The 9,594-nt window shown below is 38.1% G+C and overlaps 1 long non-coding RNA gene across 1 annotated transcript; it reads right to left on the bottom strand.

Moving 5' to 3' along the window:
* Positions 1-1,388: 1,388 nt before the first annotated feature.
* Positions 1,389-6,594, bottom strand: LOC129116836 (uncharacterized). The gene is made up of 3 exons (XR_008533707.1): positions 6,446-6,594; positions 5,661-5,821; positions 1,389-1,450 (listed from the first exon to the last, which is right to left on the bottom strand). It is a non-coding gene; the product is annotated as an uncharacterized LOC129116836 (long non-coding RNA).
* Between the last annotated feature and the right edge of the window lie 3,000 nt (positions 6,595-9,594).

Below are 9,594 nucleotides of genomic sequence, written 5' to 3'. Positions count from 1 at the left end.
ATTAGACCCGAGGCCCTTACTTGAAGAAAAGCTGTAAATGCATCTAAAAGTGATGAAAGCAGCATGTTTTCATGAAATCACAAGGAAACTTGTTATTATGAGTCCAGAGGCCCTTACTTGAAGAAACTCATGTAAAGTATGGTTTCCTGTTTTCAGAAAAGACACTTTTGGGGTATTTTAAGGCTGAAACTTATTTTGAAGAAAAGCTGTAAAATGCATCTAAAAGTGATGAAAGTATCATGTTTTCATGAAATCACAAGGAAACTTGTTATTATGAGTCCAGAGGCCCTTACTTGAAGAAACTCATGTAAAAATCACAAGTATGGTTTCCTTCAGAAAAGACACTTTTGGGGTATTTTAAGGATGAAAAGCTGTAAATGCATCTAAAAGTTTCATGTTTTCATGAAATCACAAGCAAACTTGTTATTATGAGTCCGAGGCCCTTACTTGAAGAAACTCATGTAAAGTATGGTTTCCTGTCAGAAAAGACACTTTTTGGGTATTTTAAGGCAGAAGAAAAGCTGTAAATGCATCTAAAAGTGATGAAAGTATCATGTTTTCATGAAATCACAAGCAAACTTGTTATTATGAGTCCAGGAGGCCCTTACTTGAAGAAACGTCTTTTTACATACTTTGAAGTCCTAATATGGTCACTTCCTGTTTATTGATTGCAAAAAGAACATGGCGACGGCCATAATCCAAGATGGCTGAACTCGAGGCTTCATAACGTCAGTCCACAAACCAATAGGTGACGTCACAACGACTACGTCCACTTCTTATATGCGGTCTGTGGTTGGACCCTTCAACCAGACTCATGTTGTGCCATCATGTTCAGACCGCTGTGATGATCCACTCATATATAAATATTATAAAATAGCCTGAACTCTACTCCCTCTTTGACAGAAGAAGAACCAGCTGTCACCAATCAGCTCAATCTGGTTTCACATAACGCTCATCGATCTGATGCAAACACACTTTCTCTCGTCCAAACAAAGCGACCTACAGAACGGTGGAGTGTATCAGATGTATCAGATATAATGTGACTTTCACATCCATAACTGCTCCTCTTCATGTGTTTGTTGCTTTTAAGAATCAAATTCCCATGATATGCCAACACTTGCGTACAAAGGGAGTTTATTACTTTGCTGTGACACACTTTACACAGACATATATGAGCCACTCCACTAATGACTGCTGTATTGGCCAACATTTATTGACAGAATACAATAAAAGCTGTCTGATTGGAGGGAGAAACAAAAGAAAAACAAAGAGATTAATCCAGCACCCTGTTCGTTCCCACACTACTTAGCTCGCAGTCTCAGTAAAACCTAAAGCTCACGGCACAGTGGAATAGTACCCACTTAACCCCGTGTGACTTACCTTAAGGCCATAGAGCAGGGGCTGCAACTGGAAAGAGAAGGGAGGGTCCACAAGTTCACTGCACAAGAATCTGAAACAGAGAAAACAGAAAAATGTCTTTAACAACAACAACGCAGCATGCAGAGACAAAAACTAACTACTCAATACAGAATATGCTAAATGTGGCCTTTGATTGGTCACAAAACGTCAACACATTAGCATCAATGCAGGAAGCAGCCGTGAGAATACCTCTCACGCAGTTCTACATTTATATCATTTGTTCAGTAACTACCGATAGAACATGTCTGTCCTTCTGTAAAAGGCGGCGTGTTGTGGGACAGTCCAGACTCTTGGTCACAGCAAAGTGGTAGGTCGACTGTTGGCCTCTGGTGCTGTGACGGGATTAAAAGCACCTCCTGGGCAGAGTAATAATCTGAAGATTACCCGCTACATCCAAGAGGCAGTTACGCAAGTGATCAGAGCCTCCAAAACTGTACTTTCCCTCTGGTTAATCATCACAGTAGCTGAAAAAGGGGCTCCTTTTATAGTCAGGCAATCTCATATGCAGCCATGCAGTCATCTGTCTCGTACAGTAACATACCGATGACAGAATCAGACATGCCTACGATAAAGCCTCAGATGTTGGATCAGGTATCAGCAAGTCTATGTTCCAATCAGATATCAAGTTATCGTAGAATTGATCCTCTGCACAGGAACAACAACAAAAAGTGTCACTTGCTACCTAATCCATACTGCACGCACGTGTGCAAACTAGTACTACACACCTGTGAATAAAAACACTCTTGTATTTCCTCTGATAACACCTCATTGAGAAAAACAAATCTGTGTTGAAATCAGGAGGAGGAGAGCTAGTTAGCTGTTAGCATCCAGTTGGTATCACAGCCCCGCTTGGCTAAATAACGGAGCTAACTGCTAACGAGGTTGCATTGAGTTACATTATGATGCGTTCAAGCTCCGTTTAGTTAAAAATCTGTATTGGGTGAAAGTACACTATTAAATTATCATGATGTGTTCAAATTCAATCTTGTAAAATGTAGTTTTTTGGCAAGAAACCTGTTTTTATTATGAATTTATTTTGTTAAAGTTTGTGTATCGGCCAATACCCGGATATACTGATCTGATACCAGTGTGGTATCCGGGTATTGGCCGATACACAAACTTTGAAATGGTTAACAGGAAGGACAAAAAGGTATGAGAGCATCTCTACAGAGGGTACAGCACATACATATAATCCAGTGACAGGATTAGTCATAAATAAATAACTTTTTAACCGTTATCAAACTGTAGTGAAACAAAGGAAGGAAGAACAGTCCACTGAGTCACACAGCAGCCAGACAGAGAAGTTGAGTTGTGAGAACTTCCACTCGCACTGAGGACAGATGGTGAGAAAAGGTCAGCGTTGAACTAAACAGAAAAACTAATGTCATTCCACAGCGACATACCGTCTCACGTACCTTTATCCGACCACCGCAATCGCAGCATATACAAAAGAAAAATTCACAGACGCAATCTCTCACGCTGACAGACGTGTGAATAATACATCTGGCTTCCTGTTCCAACTAAGCGACTCCAAAAAACGAAACACTGTGACCACAGCAAAGGGGTAAGCCGAACCCTGTGCACATCCTGAATGCTGCAGCGAATACAGCCACATAATGAGCTCGTGCTCTATATTTAGGCTTCCAAACATGCATTTCTCTGGTAGTGCCGAAAACAAGTCTCACATCTCAACATAGCTCGCTTATTCATCCAACAAATCTATGCATTTTCTAGATCTGCTTAAGGCTAAGGAGTGTAAATATTGTGCGTTTTTGCAACACGAGAGAAGGCCAAAAGGTCACTGGAGCAGAACTGATCTCATCAATGGTTAACTTGACTTAACTTGACCTGCAACTTTCTGAGTCCAGCACACTGCAAGGATGCTGCAAATAGTCCATCTGGGAAATACGAGCCCTGACAAAGGAGAGATTGTCCCGTTTCATTTTCACTGTGTTCCCCTTCAGCGTTTCTGACACATCTTCCAGTAGCCTGCAACCGTTCGGTACAGTTTCCTACAAGTTCACCTTAGATGTCACAGCAGAAACATCCAACATCCACCCATTGAAATGTAGAAAATGTATTCAATGTATTCATCTGGAAGAATGTAGGGCAGCTTAAAGGCAGAGTGCGACAGTAAATTGGAGAAAGAGGGACCAGGCCTATATCTGGCTCCCTCCAACCCAAAATGACAGGCCTGGCTCATTTCTAATCACTACCTCTTGGGCGGAAACATTACTGGCTTCTTCCGACCGGGAAGGGAAGTGCAAAAACATTGCATTTTTCACCAGATATTCCTCTTAATCTTATCTTGCTTTGGATGACGTCTACTGTATAGCCATACAATATGAAGCATTATCTGTGCTAAACTAGGCAGAAACTCTGAAAGCTCATCTGAGGCCGTCTTGAGGGCAACGACAGGGTGGTTTCTTTGGCTAGGGCAGACCCAAACATCAATTATGCTCCAAAACCTCTCTCCCAAAGCCAAGGATAATCTTCCTCAGCAGGGCTCAATTATAGGTTATTTCTAGCTACACTCAGTCCGTATTGTGTGCTACATTACGCCAAGTCCTCCGACTGAATCAATGAAAAGAATGCCTCAACCGTGTAAATCAGAGTGAGTTGTGTTTGGAAGATCGAGACAAAGTTAGCTTTATGAAGCTCAGAGAGACGGGGACCAACTTCTGATTTCTAAAACGCTACCCAAGCATCCTTCTACACTATAAACACAAAAAAACAACTTTTGGAACAACATCACTGCTTTCAATCATTGACCAACTCATGAATATTCTTATCTTCACAGTTTCACTATGAATTTCCCACAAACAGAAGTCACAGCACCGTTTTCAATCTGAAAAAACGTGTCAAACGTTCAATGTGGGGACAATGTTACTCTTGGGATGGGTGCTAGCAAAGAGAGATTTGAATGGCAACGATTTTCAGCCAAATTCATGTTCAGTCCCTCAGAGTTTTATTTGTTCAGTTGTCCAAATGCAACCACACCACCCCTGGATCCAACAGGTCAGTCTAGATAAGAGGTCATCTAATGGAATCTGGCCAAATAAGTGAAAGCTCACATCATGTGACATGGAGCCCTCAGATGGTTCTGGAAAAAGGCAAACAAGGATTTCCTTTAGGAGCTTTTCCACATGGAACCAGGTTTACTGCTGCGGGGTCAAGGGGGTTCTAGCAGGTGTGGATATTTCTGAGAGTTTCAAGCCCTTTTTAGAGAAGGACACTTTATGTTTGCTTTCTCAAATTGACATTTAAGAAGTCAGTAGAACCCATCAGGTTAGAAAATTAAATTAAAAAGGTTTACAGCTGCGGGGTCAAGGGGCGTTTTAGCAGGTGTTGATATTTCTGCAAGTTTTAAGCCCTTTAAGAAAAGGACAATTTATACGTCAGTAGGACCAATGTATAGGCTAGCAATACCGTTGGTAGTATGACACCAAAAAACGGCTTCAATTGATCACTGCTGCAGAGTCCAAACATATCAGAAGACTTAAAAAACATCAAATTAGATGTTGAAAGAAAAACACAAATAAAGAAATCGAGTTGTTTTCGTGTTACGCAATATTTCTGTAGTCACCACTGAAATGCTGAGTTAACAGTTAATCCTTGCGGGGTGGGGGGGGAGCTTAGTGAGGGGCCACTGGGGGACGTTTCACACAGCGTGGGGGTTTTCATCCCCCCCCATGCTCTTCAATGCCATTAATGTCTTACCAGATTAAACCAAACTCACTAATTCACTGGAATTATGCTTCCAGATAAATCACAAAGAGATAGCTATCTGCAATCAAGGAGGGGGGGAGGAGAAGATTCCCTCTAGTTCAGAAAACACTCCACGCATCACTGCCATCAGAGGTTTAGGGGCAGCTGTGGCGTAGTGGAGAGCAAGGTAGTTCTCCAATGTGTCCTTGGGCAAGACACTTAACCCCAAGTTGCTCCTGAAGGCTTGCCATCGGTGTGGACTGGATGATGAATGTTAGTTAGAGTCTGATGGTGGCACCTTGATGGTAGCCTGTCATCAGTGTGTGAATGGGTGAATGATATGTAATATACTACTGATTGTAAGTCGCTTTGGATAAAATGACTGTAATGTAATGTTTATCCTGCGGGGATGACGAAAGGAGGATAAACCAGTTGCAGAGAGCAATGATCTAGTGGGCCGGGGAGATCGCAGCATTGCAAAGACTTGTGTACAAGTATGTTTGCTCCTCCAGTGTGCATCTTATAAAACTCACTTCTTAAAAATGCAAACATGCACAACAGAGTTCTCATAGTCCAGCCGCAAAGTGGGACCACACGAAATGACTCCCGTCGCTGTGGCTCTGGTCTGAAACAGCTCGGCCACCTCCACATGCAGACGGACCAGATTCCTCCCAGTCTGCGTCCCAGTGTGTCTCTGCAGAGGACCAACAGATGCTTCATTGTGTGTCAGACGCACTCAGAAACAAGAAGGAAGGAATGTGAGTTAGATGCAAGACTGGACAGCTCACACACTCACACACTCTCTCACACACACACCATGCTTTTGTGCATGTTATGGCTTCAAAAACACTGTATTTCAAAAGATGTGTGTTCTTTATTCCCCCTGTTTTGTGTCAGATAAACAGACATAAACACACCAGCAGAGAGTGGGAGAGGAGTGTGTGTTGTGCTGATGTGTTGTAGTGTTAATGCCACTACACAGTCTGCAGAAAAGTGGAGATAACGTCCATCATGGTAGCTGTTAGCTGGCAGCTAGCCTGGTGCTGATACTGCAGGCTAGCTAGCTAGCATGCTAGCTTGAGTTAGCCCAGCAGCCTTACAGTCAATGCTAGCAATGCTAACAGCTCGGCTAGCTGTCTGGCGGCGTCACAAGCAGCTGACAGCCGGGGTGTGAGCTGTGCTGGCGGGGTTAGCATGCACGGTAGCTATGCTCCCTTCTGTTAGCATGCTAGCAGAAGCTAACGCTAGCTAGCATTTGACGCAAGCTTACGCTGATTACGTAACGCAGCGATGTTTACGTACAGATGAAGATACTCACGACTTCCTGGTTGTTCCCCTCTCGTGTTTATGTTGCACACGTTCTCCTCATGTTGCAGAACAAGCCTGGACGTCCTGGTTCTCCTGGTTCTCCTCCACTGGGAGGGTTCTGCGTACTGGTGAGATCTTTCTGTCGCTGCTGGGAGAGCTCCACTGTCACAGCAGACGGAAGCCTGGTAGCCCCGCCCCTTTTTGTCGTGATTGGCTGTGGCGGTGTACGCCCACATGAGATGCAGCTTTTCTATTGCACCGTGTACACGTCAATCCAGAGGGAGAGCAACCTGTTGATTGGATGACGTCTTTGAGGGGTGACGTTCACAGGGGTTCGCTTTGTTATGTCAGACAGCGTACACCGACACTTGAATTAGGGAGGCGGGTACTAGGAGAAGAATTATTGGATAATAATAAAATATTGGTTAATAATAAAATATTGGATAATAATAAAATATTGGTTAATAATAAAATACCCTTAGATAATAAAAAATATTGGATAATAATAAAATACTGGATAATAATAAAATAATAATAATAAAATATAATAATAAAATACCCTTAGAAAAAAAAAAATTGGATAATAATAAAATATTGGTTAATAATAGAATATTGGATAATAATAAAATACCCTTAAAAAAAAATAAAATTGGGATAATAATAAAATATTGGATAATAATAAAAAAATACCCTTAGAAAAAAAAATGTTGGATAATAATAAAATATTGGTAATAATAATAAAATAAAATACCTTGGAAAATAATAAAATATTAAAAAACTGGATAATAAAAAATATTGGATAATAATAAAATATTGGATTAATAATAAAATACCCTTAGAAAAGAAAAAAAAAATGGGATAATAACATAATATTGGATAATAAAATATTGGATAATAATAAAATACCCTTAGAAAAAAAAAAATTTGGATAATAAAAAATATTGGGTAATAATAATAAAATACCCTTAGATGAAAAAAATATGGATAATAATAAAATACTGGATAATAATAAAATATTGGATAATAATAAAATACCCTTAGAAAATAATTTTTGGGGATAATAATAAAATATTGGTTAATAATAAAATACCCTTAGAAAAAAAAATGTGGATAATAATAAAATATTGGATAATAATAAAATACCATTATAAATATGAAAATAAAAGTTATAAAACTTAACCCTAAGAAAAATATTAGTAAATTGTCGATTAAATAAAAACATTTTATTATTTATTTTTTTTCTATATTTTTAAATTAACTATTTCTGTACCTATTTATAGCCCCGCCCCCTTTTTGTCGTGATTGGCTGTGGCGGTGTACGCCCACATGAGATGCAGCTTTTCTATTGCACCGTGTACACGTCAATCCAGAGGGAGAACAACCTGTTGATTGGATGACGTCTTTGAGGGGTGACGTTCACAGGGGTTCGCTTTGTTATGTCAGACAGCGTACACCGACACTTGAATTAGGGAGGCGGGTACTAGGAGAAGAATTATTGGATAATAATAAAATATTGGATAATAATAAAATAACCTTAAATATATAAAATAATAACATAATATTGGATAATAATAAAATATTGGATAATAATAAAATATTGGATAATAATAAAATACCCTTAAAAAATAAAAAAATTGGATAATAATAAAATATTGGATAATAATAAAATACCCTTAGAAAAGAAAAATAATTTGGATAATAATAAAATATTGGATAATAATAAAATACCCTTAAAAAAAAAAAAAATTTTTTGGATAATAAAAATTGGATAATAATAAAATATTGGATAATAATAAAATACCCTTAGATAAGAAAAACATTTGGATAATAATAAAATATTGGATAATAATAAAATACCCTTAGAAAAGAAAGAAATTTGGATAATAATAAAATATTGGTTAATAATAAAATACCCTTAGCAAATAATTTTTTTGGGATAATAATAAAATATTGGATAATAATAAAATACCCTTATAAATATCAACCCTAAGAAAGATATTAGTAAATTGTCGATTAAATATTTTTTTTTATTTTTTTTTTCTATTTCTGTGCCTATTTATATATTTTAAAATTAACCTGCACATTTATTCGATAATTTAGGCATTTTCTTTTCATTTATTTAATAATTCATGTATTATTCTGTCAGGTTCAGTCCTCCACAATAAACACTTAATTGTAAAAAGTGCTAAAAGTGGTGAAAAACAAAGGTTTTGAGGGAAAATGCTTCAGACTACAAACATATTTGTATGGAATGACAATGGTGTCCTTGAACTACTGAACAAGTGCATTGAATAAATTAATAATGAGAAACAATATTTTGCCAATGACAGTGATTAGAAGTCAGTGTTTTCTGTAGACTGAAAATGAATTAGAAATCTTGGAGTCAACATGAATTTCTTCCATATTATCTTATATCTTATTATAATGAATGACTTATTATTATCACCTTCAAATGAGTTGTCATGAAGGGATTAATGTTTAAATAAGACGTAGAAAACCATGTCAAAACAAATATTTATATTCAGACTGGGCTACTGTAATCGTGACCCAGACTCATAGCACATAACTCCATTTCTCAAATCACAGATCCTCAAACTAGTTTTCTCACTGTTCAAAAAAAGTGAAAACAAAACATGGAGAAGCAGCTTTTAGTCTGTTTGCTTTGTGCCATGTCGTAGAGTACATGAAGTAACTTGAGGTGCTGTAAAAAGTTTATACTGCATGGCATTGTTGTCTCATTGTCTGTCCATCCCATATTAAAATATATCATTGGATTGGCCACAGGACAAAGTATATTCAAAAAAAATAGCTCTATTGTGTCAGATTTTACAGCTAATAAAGCTTCCTAATATTTTTCAGAGGGATGATTAGTCACCTTAAAATAAATGTGTTCTCTGAGGCGACATTAAACATAAAAATATGATGATCTGTGATGTTTCCATCACTCAAAACACCTGAAACTCTGCAGAGAGCTGCTGCTGAGACACTCGTCCCCAAACAGATGGTGCTCCTGGTTAAACGGGAAAAACACTCAAGTCACAATTACAGATAAAAAGACAATAAAAAGATGAGATTTGGGACAAATATACTGTCTTTTTCTTCTTAAGTGAAGGTAAGCAAATGTGAGAAAACACAGAATGATTGTAATAATATTTCAAA

This window comes from Anoplopoma fimbria, unplaced genomic scaffold (genome assembly GCF_027596085.1).
Source record: "Anoplopoma fimbria isolate UVic2021 breed Golden Eagle Sablefish unplaced genomic scaffold, Afim_UVic_2022 Un_contig_9145_pilon_pilon, whole genome shotgun sequence".
Lineage (NCBI taxonomy): Eukaryota > Metazoa > Chordata > Actinopteri > Perciformes > Anoplopomatidae > Anoplopoma > Anoplopoma fimbria.
Note: the sequence above shows the minus strand (reverse complement) of the source record. Positions and strands in the feature narration are given on the sequence as shown.